Below are 16,615 nucleotides of genomic sequence, written 5' to 3'. Positions count from 1 at the left end.
CACATGTAACTCACCACCACAATGAACACATGTAACTCACTACCACCACAAGGAACACATGTAACTCACCACCACCACCACAATGAACACATATAACTCACCACCACAATGAACACATGCAACTCACCACCACCACAATGAACACATGTAACTCACCACCACCACAATGAACACATGTAACTCACCACCACCACAATGAACACATGTAACTCACCACCACCACAAGGAACACATGTAACTCACCACCACCACATTGAACACATGTAACTCACCACCACCACAAGGAACACATGTAACTCACCACCACCACCACAATGAACACATGCAACTCACCACCACCACAAGGAACACATGTAACTCACCACCACCACCACAAGGAACACATGTAACTCACCACCACCACCACAATGAACACATGCAAATCACCACCACCACAAGGAACACATGTAACTCACCACCACCACAATGAACACGTGTAACTCACTACCACCACCACAAGGAACACATGTAACTCACCACCACCACAATGAACACATGTAACTCACCACCACCACAATGAACACGTGTAACTCACCAACACCACCACCACCACAAGGAACACATGTAACTCACCACCACCACAATGAACACATGTAACTCACCACCACCACCACAAGGAACACATGTAACTCACCACCACCACAAGTAACACATGTAATTCACCACCACCACAATGAACACATGTAACTCACCACGACCACAAGGAACACATGTAACTCACCACCAAAATGAACACATGTAACTCACCACCACAATGAACACATGTCACTCACTACCACCACAAGGAACACATGTAACTCACCACCACCACAATGAACACATATAACTCACCACCACAATGAACACATGTAACTCACCACCACAATGAACACATGTAACTCACCACCACCACAAGGAACACATGTAACTCACCACCACCAGAAGAAACACATGTAACTTACCACCACAAGGAACACATGTAACTCACCACCACCACCACCACAAGGAACACATGTAACTCACCACCACCACAAGGAACACATGTAATTCACCACCACAAGCAACACATGTAACTCACCACCACCACAAGGAACACATGTAACTCACCACCACCACCACAAGGAACACATGTAACTCACCACCACCACAAGGAACACATGTAACTCACTACCACCACAAGGAACACATGTAACTCACCACCACCACAAGGAACACATGTAACTCACTACCACCACAAGGAACACATGTAACTCACTACCACCACAAGGAACACATGTAACTCACTACCATCACAAGGAACACATGTAACTCACCACCACAAGCAACACATGTAACTCACCACCACCACAAGGAACACATGTAACTCACCACCACCACCACAAGGAACACATGTAACTCACCACCACCACAAGGAACACATGTAACTCACTACCACCACAAGGAACACATGTAACTCACCACCACCACAAGGAACACATGTAACTCACTACCACCACAAGGAACACATGTAACTCACTACCACCACAAGGAACACATGTAACTCACTACCATCACAAGGAACACATGTAACTCACTACCACCACAATGAACACATGTAACTCACTACCACCACAAGGAACACATGTAACTCACTACCACCACAATGAACACATGTAACTCACTACCATCACAAGGAACACATGTAACTCACCACCACCACAAGGAACACATGTAACTCACTACCAAGACAAGGAACACATGTAACTCACCACCACAAGGAACACATGTAACTCACCACCACAAGGAACACATGTAACTCACCACCACAAGGAACACATGTAACTCACCACCACCACAAGGAACACATGTAACTCACGACCACCACAAGGAACACATGTAACTCACTACCACCACAAGGAACACATGTAACTCACTACCACCACAAGGAACACGTGTAACTCACCACCACCACCAGAAGAAACACATGTAACTCACCACCACCACAAGGAACACATGTAACTCACTACCACCACAAGGAACACATGTAACTCACCACCCCCACAAGGAACACATGTAACTCACCACCCCCACAGGGAACACATGTAACTCACCACCACCACAAGGAACACATGTAACTCACCACCACCACCACAAGGAACACATGTAACTCACTACCACCACAATGAACAGATGTAACTCACCACCACAATGAACACATGTAACTCATCACCACAAGGAACACATGTAACTCATCACCACCACAAGGAACACATGTAACTCACCACCACCACAAGGAACACATGTAACTCACCACCACCACCAGAAGAAACACATGTAACTCACCACCACCACAAGGAACACATGTAACTCACCACCCCCACAAGGAACACATGTAACTCACCACCACCACAATGAACACGTGTAACTCACTACCACCACCACAAGGAACACATGTAACTCACCACCACCACAATGAACACATGTAACTGACCACCACCACAATGAACACGTGTAACTCACCAACACCACCACCACCACAAGGAACACATGTAACTCACCACCACCACAATGAACACATGTAACTCACCACCACCACCACAAGGAACACATGTAACTCACCACCACCACAAGTAACACATGTAATTCACCACCACCACAATGAACACATGTAACTCACCACGACCACAAGGAACACATGTAACTCACCACCACCACAATGAACACATATAACTCACCACCACAATGAACACATGTAACTCACCACCACAATGAACACATGTAACTCACCACCACCACAAGGAACACATGTAACTCACCACCACCAGAAGAAACACATGTAACTTACCACCACCACAATGAACACATATAACTCACCACCACAATGAACACATGTAACTCACTACCACCACAAGGAACACATGTAACTCACCACCACCACAATGAACACATATAACTCACCACCACAATGAACACATGTAACTCACCACCACAATGAACACATGTAACTCACCACCACCACAAGGAACACATGTAACTCACCACCACCAGAAGAAACACATGTAACTTACCACCACAAGGAACACATGTAACTCACCACCACCACCACCACAAGGAACACATGTAACTCACCACCACCACAAGGAACACATGTAACTCACCACCACAAGCAACACATGTAACTCACCACCACCACAAGGAACACATGTAACTCACCACCACCACCACAAGGAACACATGTAACTCACCACCACCACAAGGAACACATGTAACTCACTACCACCACAAGGAACACATGTAACTCACCACCACCACAAGGAACACATGTAACTCACTACCACCACAAGGAACACATGTAACTCACTACCACCACAAGGAACACATGTAACTCACTACCATCACAAGGAACACATGTAACTCACCACCACCACAAGGAACACATGTAACTCACTACCAACACAAGGAACACATGTAACTCACCACCACAAGGAACACATGTAACTCACCACCACAAGGAACACATGTAACTCACCACCACAAGGAACACATGTAACTCACCACCACCACAAGGAACACATGTAACTCACCACCACCACAAGGAACACATGTAACTCACTACCACCACAAGGAACACATGTAACTCACTACCACCACAAGGAACACGTGTAACTCACCACCACCACCAGAAGAAACACATGTAACTCACCACCACCACAAGGAACACATGTAACTCACTACCACCACAAGGAACACATGTAACTCACCACCCCCACAAGGAACACATGTAACTCACCACCCCCACAGGGAACACATGTAACTCACCACCACCACAAGGAACACATGTAACTCACCACCACCACAAGGAACACATGTAACTCACTACCACCGCAATGAACACATGTAACTCACCACCACAATGAACACATGTAACTCATCACCACAAGGAACACATGTAACTCATCACCACCACAAGGAACACATGTAACTCACCACCACCACAAGGAACACATGTAACTCACCACCACCACCAGAAGAAACACATGTAACTCACCACCACCACAAGGAACACATGTAACTCACCACCACCACAAGGAACACATGTAACTCACTACCACCACAATGAACACATGTATCCCACCACCACAAGCAATGAAACGATGCATCCCTTTGGCGGTCTTGCACCGTACGGTAAACGTTGCCCGTGTTGACCGCTTTAACAATTTAACATCAATTAAAGAGTCCGCTCAGCCTGTGCACAATTACTTCTCAACCCTCAGTCGGCGCCCATCTACCAAAGGGCATTTTATATTAAAAAAAAGATGCCCCTAATGCGAATGCTTATTTATTTATTCGCCTATCTATCTATTTATTAATTCATTTCCAAATTTGTTGTAAATAATGTACACCTTCTTTCATTTGCCGTGGCATTAAGTTCTTTTATTTATTCATGTACACTTTATAGCATTGCTGGGGGCGGGTGCGGGGGGACGGGGGGGGGCGCGGGCGGGGGGGGGGCAAAGTGGAGCAGTGGATGTGAGACCTCTGCACCGTGGACCGAACCGCGCGAGTTCGATCCCATGTCCGCAGCTCACCTCACTTGTGAGTGATATCTGAGCCGGTCCTGGGCGGGCCAACTTTCACCGATTCACACAGGCCAGCGCGGTGAAGTACGGTCGAAACGAATGCATTATGACGGACGCGACACGGGGGGGGGGGGAGGTGGGTGGTAGGCCTTCATCAAGCAGTGGTTTGAAGGGGGATGGGGGGAGTTGCCGTTAATTATTAAATGACGCGAAAATTTGCATTGCTGTACATCCACTTTCAATCCACAAACGGCCGAGGGCTTTCCCGTGCCCTCCGCCGTGACTATCTTGAAGACGTGGAGGGGGGGGGGGGTGACCATACTTTAGCGCGCTGCAACCACGGTCAGAAAATCTTGCGGGGTGGTGGCGCGTCAAAATTGGTTCTCGTGATGTCGAAGCGGTCGAGAGACGAATCTCGGTTCAAATTCTTATTATGCGCCGTTTAGGGAGGGACCAGTGTGTTACGCTGTACCGGTGTCGCACCAACACGCCCATCCACTCACAAATGTTAGGCTATTAAAATATTTGTGAGTGTGCCCTAAGCGCGAGAAGGGTTCATGATTTTGGCGAGTGCCGCTCCCATTGAGGAACGCCGTTTCAAGCTGTTTTGTAGCGGACACCAAACCATCGCTTTGGGCATCATCGCCTTGACAAAATTACACCAAAAAAAAAAGGCCTGCACGTATGTTGAACCTCTGTCGTACGGTACGTAGCCAGCCGCGCTAATCGGAGGTGCGGGAGAAGGACGACAAAACAAACACAAAATCAATTCTAAAGAAATGAGTTTTCAATCTCGATGATTTAAAAGTGCGCAGCTCCAGTGGCTTCCTAATATCGGAAGAACGTTCCAGACGGCCGCAGGAGCGCGTCTGAAAGGATGTGATGCGGTGACCACCGCCTTTGTTCGATGGCTCGCCAAAATCCACTGCTGCGAGGATTACCGGAGTTCGCTTGATGGTTTATATGCTGCTTGACGAGATCAGAAAGGTACTGTGCTTCATTTGTGGGAGCACAAATCTTAGGGCTGTACTACAGGGCCTATAATTGGTGATCTAATCCAATTTCTCAAAGTGAAAGAACGATGTCTTCCGAGCGTGATGCTTTGAAACAAACTTTGTTTTTTACCAGAAGCACGTTCGTGTCATTTCAATGGCATCCACAAACTGATGTGTACGGAATTGTAACAGATTGGTTATTTAGCGATGCTGCTGCGGCTGCATTGGCACAATTAACGCACAAACAAAACTCACATTCGTCAATAACGCTATCGCCTTAAACATAAAAATATATATAAAAGCATGTGCTGTAAATAAGGCCCATTGGCCGAAACGTCACCTATTATTTTTTTTTGCCTTCTGCCAAATGTGTTGACCTTGTACGAAGCATTACGATTCATAATTGACGTTTGAGTCAGATTGCGCAGGTGAAAATGTGTGTTGTACACCCTCCTCCACCCGACACAGCCGTTAGAGTTGTCTCATGAACAAAGGTGCCAATTTATTACCGTTCTGGCACACCGCCCGGCGTGCCGGAGAGCAATCCGCACACATTGAACAATTGGGTACGACGTTTCATAGGTTACAAGTAGCAGCATCAGGCAGTCGCCAGAATTATTCTGGCAAAGCATTGTTCCGTGTAGCATTAGTTTGTAAAATTGTGTTTTGTTGAGAGCTTGGCACATTCTTTTTGGATTCCGTTGAAGTCCTATTGAGTAGTGGGCGCAAATCAGTTTTATTTCGCAAATAATTTCTACTTGCAGTACATCTCATACACAGCCGCATGTATGTGCCACTGAAGTGTTGAGTATGCTGACAAGTGAAACGCGTATTACCTAAATACTGCACCCATTACAGGTAATAAGACAGGCTTCATTAGGCGTATTATGAGAGCAGATAATGGTTTCAGTCCTCTATTAAATGAGGCAATTTAAGTAAAAATCTAATATATAATTATATAAGCATCTATTTAGAGAACAAATCATTATTTAACGTTTTAAATTAATGCACCTGAAGTCATCACTTTTAAGCACAAGCGAGGGATGATAACCTTTCCTATTATTTGATGTGCGAGGTGATGCTGGTGGCTCAGACGTGAGAGCTCCGAGCTGGGTTCAAACCCAGGTTACTGGTTGTACCGGGTTCTCAAGCCTAGCGAGCTGATCGTCTCGGCCCAGTCAACCGATTAATACACACAATAAAACCCATCGCGTTCAATTTGATCGTGGGTTCAGTGTGGCAAAAAATATCAGCCCTGTGACAACTGAAACAAACAAAAATATTGGTTTGACCTGCCAATCGACGAACGTTGCCCGCAGCCGTAGAGTGGCCGCGGAAGTTGCCGCCCCCTACCTTGTAGACCAGAGGTCGGTTCGAGCGGATCTCAGCGGTAGCTCTGTGAAGTCCACTTCTGTGGGCCGTTCTCTCGCACCTCAGGGGTAAAAAAAAAAAAGACTGCTGCACGAAAGAGCACCCCCGAAGGGATTGTTCATCTCGCTGATGCGACGACGGGGGTCGGAGTAAAATTGGGTGGAGGGGGGTGGGGAGAAAGACAAAACGGAAGAACAAAACAAATGAAAACGATGGGTCGCAGGCAAAGGCTGCCGACCTGTCGCGCACAGGTGGTGCTAAAGCGTTGCCCCCACACGTGTGGAGGTCGGCCTCGAGGGGGTGGGGGGGGGGGCAACCCGTCAGCCGGCCGCTCTAATCCAGCGATCAGCTGACGGAGAGAGGGCTTTAAAAGGACCCAGTGGAGCGTGCGGTGAATTAATCTGGTACGTAAGGTTTCGTGGACGCAGGCATCAAAGAGTTCAAAACTCAATTTTTGTGATGGAGCAAAGAAAGAAAGAAAAGAAGAAGGGATGGGGTGGATGGGTGGTGGGGGAACTAGAGCAGATGACAACAAAAAACCTCTAATCTAATGACGGTCTGCCATAGCCAAAGGGAAGGTGAATCAATTCGCTCTATATCTGTGTGCAGCCTCCCACAAGCTTTAGTCTGGCACATAAAAAGCTGCACATTAGCAGTTGGGGTCAATGATGTTGAAAAAAATCAATAAGCACTTCCCAGGAGTGTTTCCATCCACTGGTTTTAAATGACTAGGGTGCGCCTCTCCAAAGCGTCGGGGTGGGGGGGGGGTGGTGGGAGAGAGACGTTGGCAGAAGTCCCAACGCCAACGCCGCCACCGCCAACGCCGCACCGTCGGCGATCTTCAACCGAAAATAAATCCACGGCATGAACGCGCGTGTCGCCGCTGGCCCCCCACGGTGGCACCGCGCGTCGAGCGGAGCGGCAAAAAAGGTGACATCGGCGAGGGGCGCTGCGAAGAGCCGTCGCTCGTAACAGCGGCGTTTTTCGTCGCAAGGCCCCGCGGGCTCCCTGGCGACTCCCCCGTTGGCCTTTAATAAGGCCCCTAGCCCTGTCCCCCCCCTACCCCCCTTGACAATACACAAATGTCAAAACACTCCCCTTCATCATAGTTGTGCTGTCAAACCCCAATGGTTTCAAGTGTGGGGTGACCATACTCTTTGGTTCTATTCGGTAAAGTCACGTACCTACGTGACTTTACCGAATAGAACCAAAGAGTATGCATCCTTGCAGTCACGAAAGCTTTAAATCTAGAATTGTGGGGTGACCCTCACGCTGATGATGATCTTATCGGCGAAAGTGCCCCCCCCCCCCGCCCTCTTGAAAATTAGTGAAGAATCATGCTTTATAGGAATCTGTCCAGAAACTTTTCTGGGATCAAATCCAGGTTTCAGCCACGCACGATATTTAAACCGGGATTCTCAAGTGTTGTAAGTGAGTTGTTGCTCTCAGCCAAGTGGCCAATGGATGTGCACACGTTATAAAATAAAAAGTGACATTACATTTGGTTCTACACTAAATCTTGCCCACATTCCAGCTGTGAGAAAGAAAAATATTGGGGAGACTGTCATGTGATGAACATTCTCAGTGGCAGAGCGGGCAGGAAAGTGCTGCTCCCCACTGTGTGGGGACCAGAGGTCGATTGAACAAAAGATCTGAGAGGTAGCTCTGTAATATCCGCTTTCGGGGTGCCGCGGTGGCGAGATGTTAACTACCTCGCCTGGTATGCAGGAGGTCGTGGGTTCGATCCCGACCCTGACGCCTGTTGTATATATGGAGTATGCATGTCTCTCTCCCCGTGGTCGCGTGGATTTTTCTCCCGGTCCTCCAGGTTTTCACTCCACATTTAGAAATATACGTCCGGGTTGATGGCAACGTGGAAGATAGGTGACGGATAAAAGTACAGCACGGTGGACTTTTTTCAGCACCACCATTTGTGTTGTGGTCGTCAAACAAATCCAAGCACTACCTACCCAGGCCCAGCTCTGTTTAGCTTGCGAGTTCCGGTGAGATCGGGTGCATTGCCGACTTTATGGGCAGGTCACCCTTCATAAAAAGAGTATTTGGAGTATTTGGCTGCTCCCATAAAATTCCACGTGATAAGCCACTTCGTTGGGCTATCATTTGTGATAGCCAAGTCGCTTCCGAAAAAATAGATAAACAGCTTAGAGGCCCTTACCTGGTCAAATAAGGCAACAGCTCATATAGTTTAAAAAAAATTCCGCGGGCCGTTCTTGAACACGAAGGGGAGGATCGTTGCTGATCTGCCGGAGCTGCGAATTCCCCGTGCCATGACGTCGATAGGCGCGATGGGGATAAACATCAGGGGTTGGAAAAGACGCATTTAAATACGCGTCAAAAAAAACATGCATTCGGAAACTACCTTCATCGGGAATCAGGATCAATCCACTGCTGGATGAAGGCCTCTCAAAAACCGTCGCCATCTCTCGCGATCCTGCGATGTATAAAAAAAACGCGCCTGGCACCTGCACACGATGGACGTCCTCTGCTACAAAGGCAACACAGCTCACTCGCTTCCCCTCCCTCTAAACATACCCAGCGTCCCTTTAAACAAACCCATGCAGACGTCTTAAGAGTGCAGAGAATTCAGCACATTTTCGAATTCCTATTGGGTCACGCCCTATTCAAATGTGCCTGGTAGGTTACTACAGCGTCTCATACCTTGTCTGCTTCTCATGTCCACACTCCCCCCCCCCCCCCCCCCCGGTTTATGTAAATAACTTCTATTTTAAACCACACTAGGCGTTGGAGAGAATCTGGGCCCTTTCCGCCGCACACCCCGGGGATCATTCCCATGCCACTTTTTTTCAGGCATCCTCCCCGCCTGCCCGTGGGCTCGCGGCCAAAACCCGCGGAGAGATGAACAAAGGAATTATCTCCGCCACGTGCCACTGGGGGACGCCTCGACGTGGCGAAGAACGGTCGCAATCAAGACACGCATTGATACGCACGTAAATAAATAAATAAAAGGGCGCACACGTCTTGCGTAAACAGCTCGCGATGGCGGTGACGATGGAACGAGCACGACGCTTGGCGATTTGCGTCGAGAGACACAACGAGGAGCAGAGTCGATTCGACAACACGTGACATCACAGGGATGGTGAGCGGGGTTTTGGGCAGGGCACGTGGCGGCGAGGAGACGATGGCCGGTGGTCAAGAATAATTATTTAAAAAAATAAGCAAAATAAATACTATTTTGATTTTACCAGTTAAGGCCCCACTGAGCTATGTAGCTCTTTTTCAGAAGCGACCTGGCCGCAAATGATAGGCCAACGAAGTGGCTTGAACGTGTGGAAATGTATCGCAACCTAATACTTTAAGCGCATGTTTCTAAATGTGGAGAGAAACACGGGAGGACCCGGAGTAAAATCCACGCGACCACGCGGAGAACATGCACACTCCATACATACGGGCGCCAGGGTCGGGATAGAACCCACGACCTCCTGTATACCAGGCGAGGGAGTTAACATATCTCAGCCACCGCAGTCCAAGGAGTGGAACGCGGCGTTCGGGGTGGTCGTTCCGCCGAGGGAAATGGAGCGATGATGAAATCAGTTCCTGCGCAGGTGCTGGGTGGATTGTTAACATCGCATGGTTGTGAGCGGTGGCGACAACTTGGGGAGGCCTTCATCCAGCAGTGGACTGACAAGGGTTGGACGCGTGCGCACACAGTGTGGCACTGATAGATGATGTGCAAAATGTGTGGAAGAGTTGTTGAGTTTGAGAGTACACAAGTGCATAGTTATTTTTTTACTCAGGTGTCCTCTTGTAAAATAATTTTAGGCACGATGGGCTCTTAACAATGTCACCGTTATTTACAGAGCTTAGTCAATCCACTACTGGACGAAGGCCTCCCCCTACTCTGCGCAGGTCATGGGGGTTCTTTAACCAATACGTTAGCACACTGGCCAGAAGGGGTTAATGATAGCGGGGAACAAAGATTCATAAAAAAGGTTTTTGGGTTAGATCGCGTTATTTATAAATGTGTCGCAACCCTCCACCACCCGACACGGCCAATCAGTAAAAAATAAAATGTTTCATGTTGACAAAATACAAATAGTTCACTACTTTAGCCCAGCGGTGTGTTGAAGAGTGTATCAACAACATTTACAATTATTTTGAGTACGACGTTTCGCTGGTAATTACATCCAGCATCACCGGGCAATTTGCAAGATGATGCTGGATGTAAATTACCAGCGAAACGTCGTACTCAAAAAAATTGTAAATGTTGTTGATACACTGGTAATTACATCCAGCATCACCGGGCAATTTGCCAGATGATGCTGGATATAATTACCAGCGAAACGTCGTACTAAAAAAAATTTGTAAATGTTGTGGGTACACTCTTTAACACACCGGTGGGCTAAAGTAGTGAACTATTTGTCTTTTGTCAACGTTAAACATTTTATTTTTTACTGATTGGCCGTGTCGGGTCTTGGAGGGTTGCGACACATTTATAAATAACGCGACCTTACCCAAAAACCTTTATTATGAATAATATTGGTCGCGAAACCCTACGTGTGGGGAACAAAGATGATGGATCACAGTAGGGTACACGATGGATTTTTTCTGCATTGCCCACCGCCTATCCCCGCAGTCTAGGACATCCATTTGTGTGTGGTCGTCACCCAATCCAAGCACTATCCAAACCCAGCTCTGCTTAGCTTGCGAGTTCTGGTGAGATCGGGTGCATTGTTGACTTTATGGACAGGTCCTCCTTAAAAAAAGTGGCTGCTGCTACACATGCCCACATGATAAGCCACTTCGTTGAGCTATCGTTTGTGGCCAGGCCGCTTCTGAAAAAGAGCTATATAGCTTAATTGGGCCTTACCTAGCTCAACAGGTGTTACTTGTCCTATAAAAATGGCGGGTTGCATTGGTCATAGGCTTAAAATTATCAATGGAATTGCTTTGCAGAACTTTTATTTGACACGGCAACCCACTAAGTTAATCACTCCACATAAAAGAGTTTGAGAACGAGTCCTGTTTGTAAATGAGGCCTAAAAAGTTTGAATGAAGGAATCGGCACAAATGGGATATCGCGTGTTTAATTCTTCACGGGCATTATACGTTTAACGTATTTCCCTCACGCAAACAAATTTATTACCCTAGTTATGATGATACGACGGAGTAAACCTCAATGCAATTGCCTGATTGGACTGTATATTATGCGATAAGGACCTGGCGCGCGGGTAACACTACGTTTTCACGCGAAAAAATTACCACTTCCAGAGACAAAACGAAAACATTCTGGCTTGGCGATCCGCTGTTTGTGAAATGTCAAACAGAATAACTCACTGGGTTGTATTTTTTTTTCTTTCCTTCCCTACTTCCTTCCCCGCCCGCCAGCTCGGCCCACTCACATCGAAGGGTCCTGGAGATCTGCCAGAACCACTTTATCGGGAAAATTGAGAACAAAACTGGATTTGTGCCGCTGCCCTCGTTTCGCTCCCCGTCTCGCCACTTCTGCAACTTCTTTTGTGATCCTCGTCCCGCTCTTACCGCGTCCTCCGCATGTGGACAGCGGCGTGCAATGCGTGCCTCTCCTCTCGGGCAGCTTTAGACGATTAAATGGCCTAATTTAACTTAAGCCTTCCTTTATTCGTTCCTACCCCCCTCCCCCCTCGTTCTTCCTTTAAGAGGCTGAGCAATGGAGCGAGCGAGCGAGCGAGCGTGCGAGCAGCGAGACCTCGGCACACACGCGGCAGGGCGAGCGGCCAGGCGGAGGAGCGTGCTCGAGCGGTTTCCCCCTGTCGAGCCCTGCGGTGCCTTCTCCCCATTCCTCCGCTAAGACCAAATTAATGAGGATGACCCCTAATTTGGGCTGCCGCATATCGGGGCCATGGCGGCGGCGGCTGCTGCTTCTGCGCCACCGCGAATGCTCCACCATCATCAGCAGTGCACGCCACGTGGGGCTGGCTTGCTATTACGATGAAAGGCGATAATTACTGCCACCTATTTTTTTCACGCAAATATTTGTCCTCAGTTTCGTTTTTGTTCGACTTTTTGTTTCGGTGTTTCTGGAAGAAAAAAAAAACGTTACAATTCCGTAAGGACGCATTGTGGACAAGTGCAACGTTGAACGTTAATGCTTCGATCAATTCATTTTATTTTTCTCACGCTGAGTGTCATCCATCCTACCGCGGCGTAACGATGGTTAGCGCACCGGACTTGCGATCCAGAAGTCGCCGGTTCAATCGATCTCCCGGCACCTCAGCTGAAACGTCGGTGCAAGTTTCTTCCACACTCCCCCCCACATTTAGTTGATTGACAGGTCGCGTGCAGGCGGTGGGAGTAAAACGTGGGCAATTCCCTCCTTTTCCAAGATGTCTGGCCAAGCGCGGAAGAGTAGGCCAAAATACCCTTTCTAGAGAGGCTCCCTCTCTCGAGCTCCCTCTCGTGGAGGGCCGTTCTGCCAGCAGCGGCGCGAGCCAGTCAATTGCGGGGCTTGCGACTCAAGCCCCGACTACTTGAATAGGAACGCGGCACACAGATCAATCCCGCAAGTGGCACGGCAGCCCCGATCGCGGACAGCGGAAGAGCCGACGTCACAGCTCAGGGCTTTCCCCCGTTTTTTTTTTCTTTGGCATAAAATCTCATTCATTCCCGCGGCATAGCTCACGCTCACTTTGTTTCCGCGCGTGCGCGCACAGATCTTTTTTGCCACTTTGCGTCGGGCGCTCATAGCTCGCCCAATGAAGCGTCCGCTCGCGTCCGAGTTAATGTTTTCGCCGGTGTTATGATTTAGGATGGGCGCGATCGTTTCTGACACGTTTAAACAGATTGTGTAAAGATGACGGAAGAGTGTGTCTGCACATTTTTTTTCTTTTTTAAACCTCGTTCCGCCCCCCCCCGCCCCCCCGCCCCCCCCAAAAAAAACCACAAACGGAACGTTCACGGAAGCAGCGGCGGCGGCAACTAACGCAAACGCGGGAAAGCGCGTGAGATGGCGAGTTAAAAGTTATTTATTTGAAGCCACCGAAGCAAACGCCGTTACTAAAATATAATAAACGTTAAGTTGTGCGTATAGACGGGCAATTTAAATAATTTCGGCCGTTTTAATAAATAAACAAACAGGAATGATGTCGATAACGGATGAGTTTCGGATGTAAAAATGTTGGAATTTTTGGGGGTTTTGACGGATAAGGTTTTATGTTTTTAAGGGGACTTTCTGATTGTGGTAATATAATCAGTATAATATAATAATTTCAACATGCAACGAACCGCCACCACCACTGTCGCACAGCATTCGCTCGCTCTAATAAAGAAGACGACTCAGAGGCGTGTGGGGGAAGTACAGGTGTCGAGGCAGCGTCAAACATTTCTCAAGCTCTGCGGTCCTTTGTATATTACGATGTTTCCGGGGGGGGGGGGGGGACTGGAGCACCCAAAGAAAACCCACATCATACAATAATTGAACTCATCTTTTGCTGGAGTTCATAACCAGCAAAGATGTGAATATAATGGATCCAGGATAGTGGAGGTAGTGAAGCCCGAATGGTGAAATTAGAAACACATTCTACACTGCGTGATGTTATGTTTTATAAACTTAGCACAAAGCATCTTGAGATGCGTCTGCATTTAGATGTGGCCAGTCGCCTCCTTGCAATTCTACTATCGCTACTACCAAGGTTACTGTTCCCATGAGCGTCACCCCACTGATTCCTCATCCAGACTGTGTTCAACCACCACACTGCAGGTCACTTCAATTCCCTTCCTGCTTCTATCCTCACACTGCTCTGCTTTGAAATTCTCTCACATCGTCTATTTTCCCAAGTTTTTATAATAACCACGCTCAATTATATAAAACTGAGCTAAACAATTTTTTTATTTAAACGGGCAAGGCCCACTGAGCTATACAGCTCTGTTTCAGAAGCGACCTGGCCACACAAATGATAGCTCAACGAAGTGAATTATCGCGTGGAAATTAATAGCAGCTAAATACTCTAAATGTATATTGATTGTAAATGTGGAGGAAAAAACGGGAGGACCCAGAGAAAAATCCACACGACCATGGGGAGAGAGACACGCAAACTCCAAATATATAGGCGTCAGGGTCGGGATGGAACCCATGCCCTCCTGTATACTCGGCGAGTTAGTTAACATCTCGGCTCCGTAGCGAGATATTAACAAAGGTATTAACCTTTAAATATTGCGCTTTCTGTCGGTGACTTGGCACTTTGAGCCTTTGCTCACCATCAAAGACATGAAACGGATAGAGACGCAAGCCACGGCAATTGCACCACCATCATCCACTCTCCATGCAATAAGAATCCCACGGAAAATCACACACGGGCATCGCCAGCCACCTAGTGCGAGCGATGCCGTAACATCGCTACTACCGGCCCCGTCGTGCCGACCATCGTGAGGTGGTTTGCACTTGGCCAGTAAATTGCGGTGGCGTGGCAGCGGCAACACGGTAATCCCGCCACGGTAACCCTGCAATGGCCACCTAGCCATGGTGACCCCACCACGGCGACCCCGCCACGGTGACCCCGTCAAGGTGACCCCACCATGATGACCCCGCTAACGGCAACCCAGCCATGGTGGCCCTGCCACGGTGACCCCACCACGATGACCCCGTCAAGGTGACCCCACCACGATGACCCCACCACGATGACCCTGCCACGGTGACCCTGCCACGGCGACCCCGCCACAGTGACCCCGTCACGGTGACCCCGCCACGGCGACCCCGTCAAGGTGACCCCATCAAGATGACCCCACCACGATGACCCCGCCACGGCGACCCAGCCACGGTGACCCCGCTACAGCGACCCCACCGCGGTGACCCAGCCACGGTGCTGTGTACAGGAGGTGGCATCGCAACCCGGGGCCTTTTTAACGGACACCTGGCGTGCGCGCGGACGCACGTGCGCAAGGTGCGGCGCAATTAAAATAAAATTAAACCCCTCATTGCGTTTAATCCTAATCGACCGTTTTGAAGTGTGACATTTTTCTATTACGTTCAAGATGTCCGCAGCCGCGTGAATATTTTTAAATGAAATACAACACTCTTTGGGTATTTTGGTAAAGCCACGTAGATAGAAAAATAATAATAAAAAATACAATATCACGACGTTTCGATCGCAACACGAGCAATCGTCATCGGGTGAAAAAATACAGCAGGAGAACTCCTGACGTCGTGATATTTTTGTATTATTATTTTTCTATCTACGTGGCTTTACCGAAAGACCCAAAGGGTATGAATTACTGCAGTCACGAAAAAAGTAAGTCAAGATTAAATATAATAGTCAAACGTATTATTATTATTGTTGTTGTTCTGTATTTAACATGCTCATGTACAGCTATTGTGTCAATCCGCAGCTTGGGATTCTGGCTGATGATGACGGGATAATGAAGATACTGAGGCATGGGCAACATGGCTACTTGTTTTTCTGAGGCCTTCATCCAGCAGTGGATTGATCATGGCTGATGATGATGATAATACTGCTTGCCCAGGCAAAATAGCTGTTTTGGTGAATATTATTGTTTACCCAGTAACGCCTTGCTGAGTCTCACGATTCTTTTGTTCAGGGAGGCCCTGAACAAAAGTTTTTGTAAAACGAGCCAATGTAGCCAAGTGTCATCCAAATTGAGTAATTTCCAGGTATTTTTTTCAACATCGGGATGTTTGGTCAAATGCCAGATACATTG

The 16,615-nt window shown here is 48.1% G+C and overlaps 1 long non-coding RNA gene across 4 annotated transcripts in view; it reads left to right on the top strand.

Annotated features, from left to right (window-relative positions):
* LOC116947949 (uncharacterized) overlaps window positions 1-13,818 on the top strand; it is a 119,828-nt gene extending 106,010 nt beyond the window's left edge. For 2 of the 4 annotated variants that reach the window (XR_012945717.1, XR_012945715.1), the window contains exon 6: window positions 9,773-13,818. This is a non-coding gene — a long non-coding RNA (uncharacterized LOC116947949). The remainder of the gene's footprint in view (window positions 1-9,772) is intronic. The other 2 variants (XR_004403741.2, XR_012945716.1) reach the window with 2 other exon arrangements.
* Window positions 13,819-16,615: the final 2,797 nt, after the last annotated feature.

This window comes from Petromyzon marinus, chromosome 31 (genome assembly GCF_048934315.1).
Source record: "Petromyzon marinus isolate PM22_M1 ecotype Great Lakes invasive population chromosome 31, UKy_Petmar_22M1.pri1.0, whole genome shotgun sequence".
Lineage (NCBI taxonomy): Eukaryota > Metazoa > Chordata > Hyperoartia > Petromyzontiformes > Petromyzontidae > Petromyzon > Petromyzon marinus.
The sequence above is the reverse complement of the archived record's forward strand: the minus strand, read 5'-3'. Positions and strand labels throughout refer to the sequence as shown.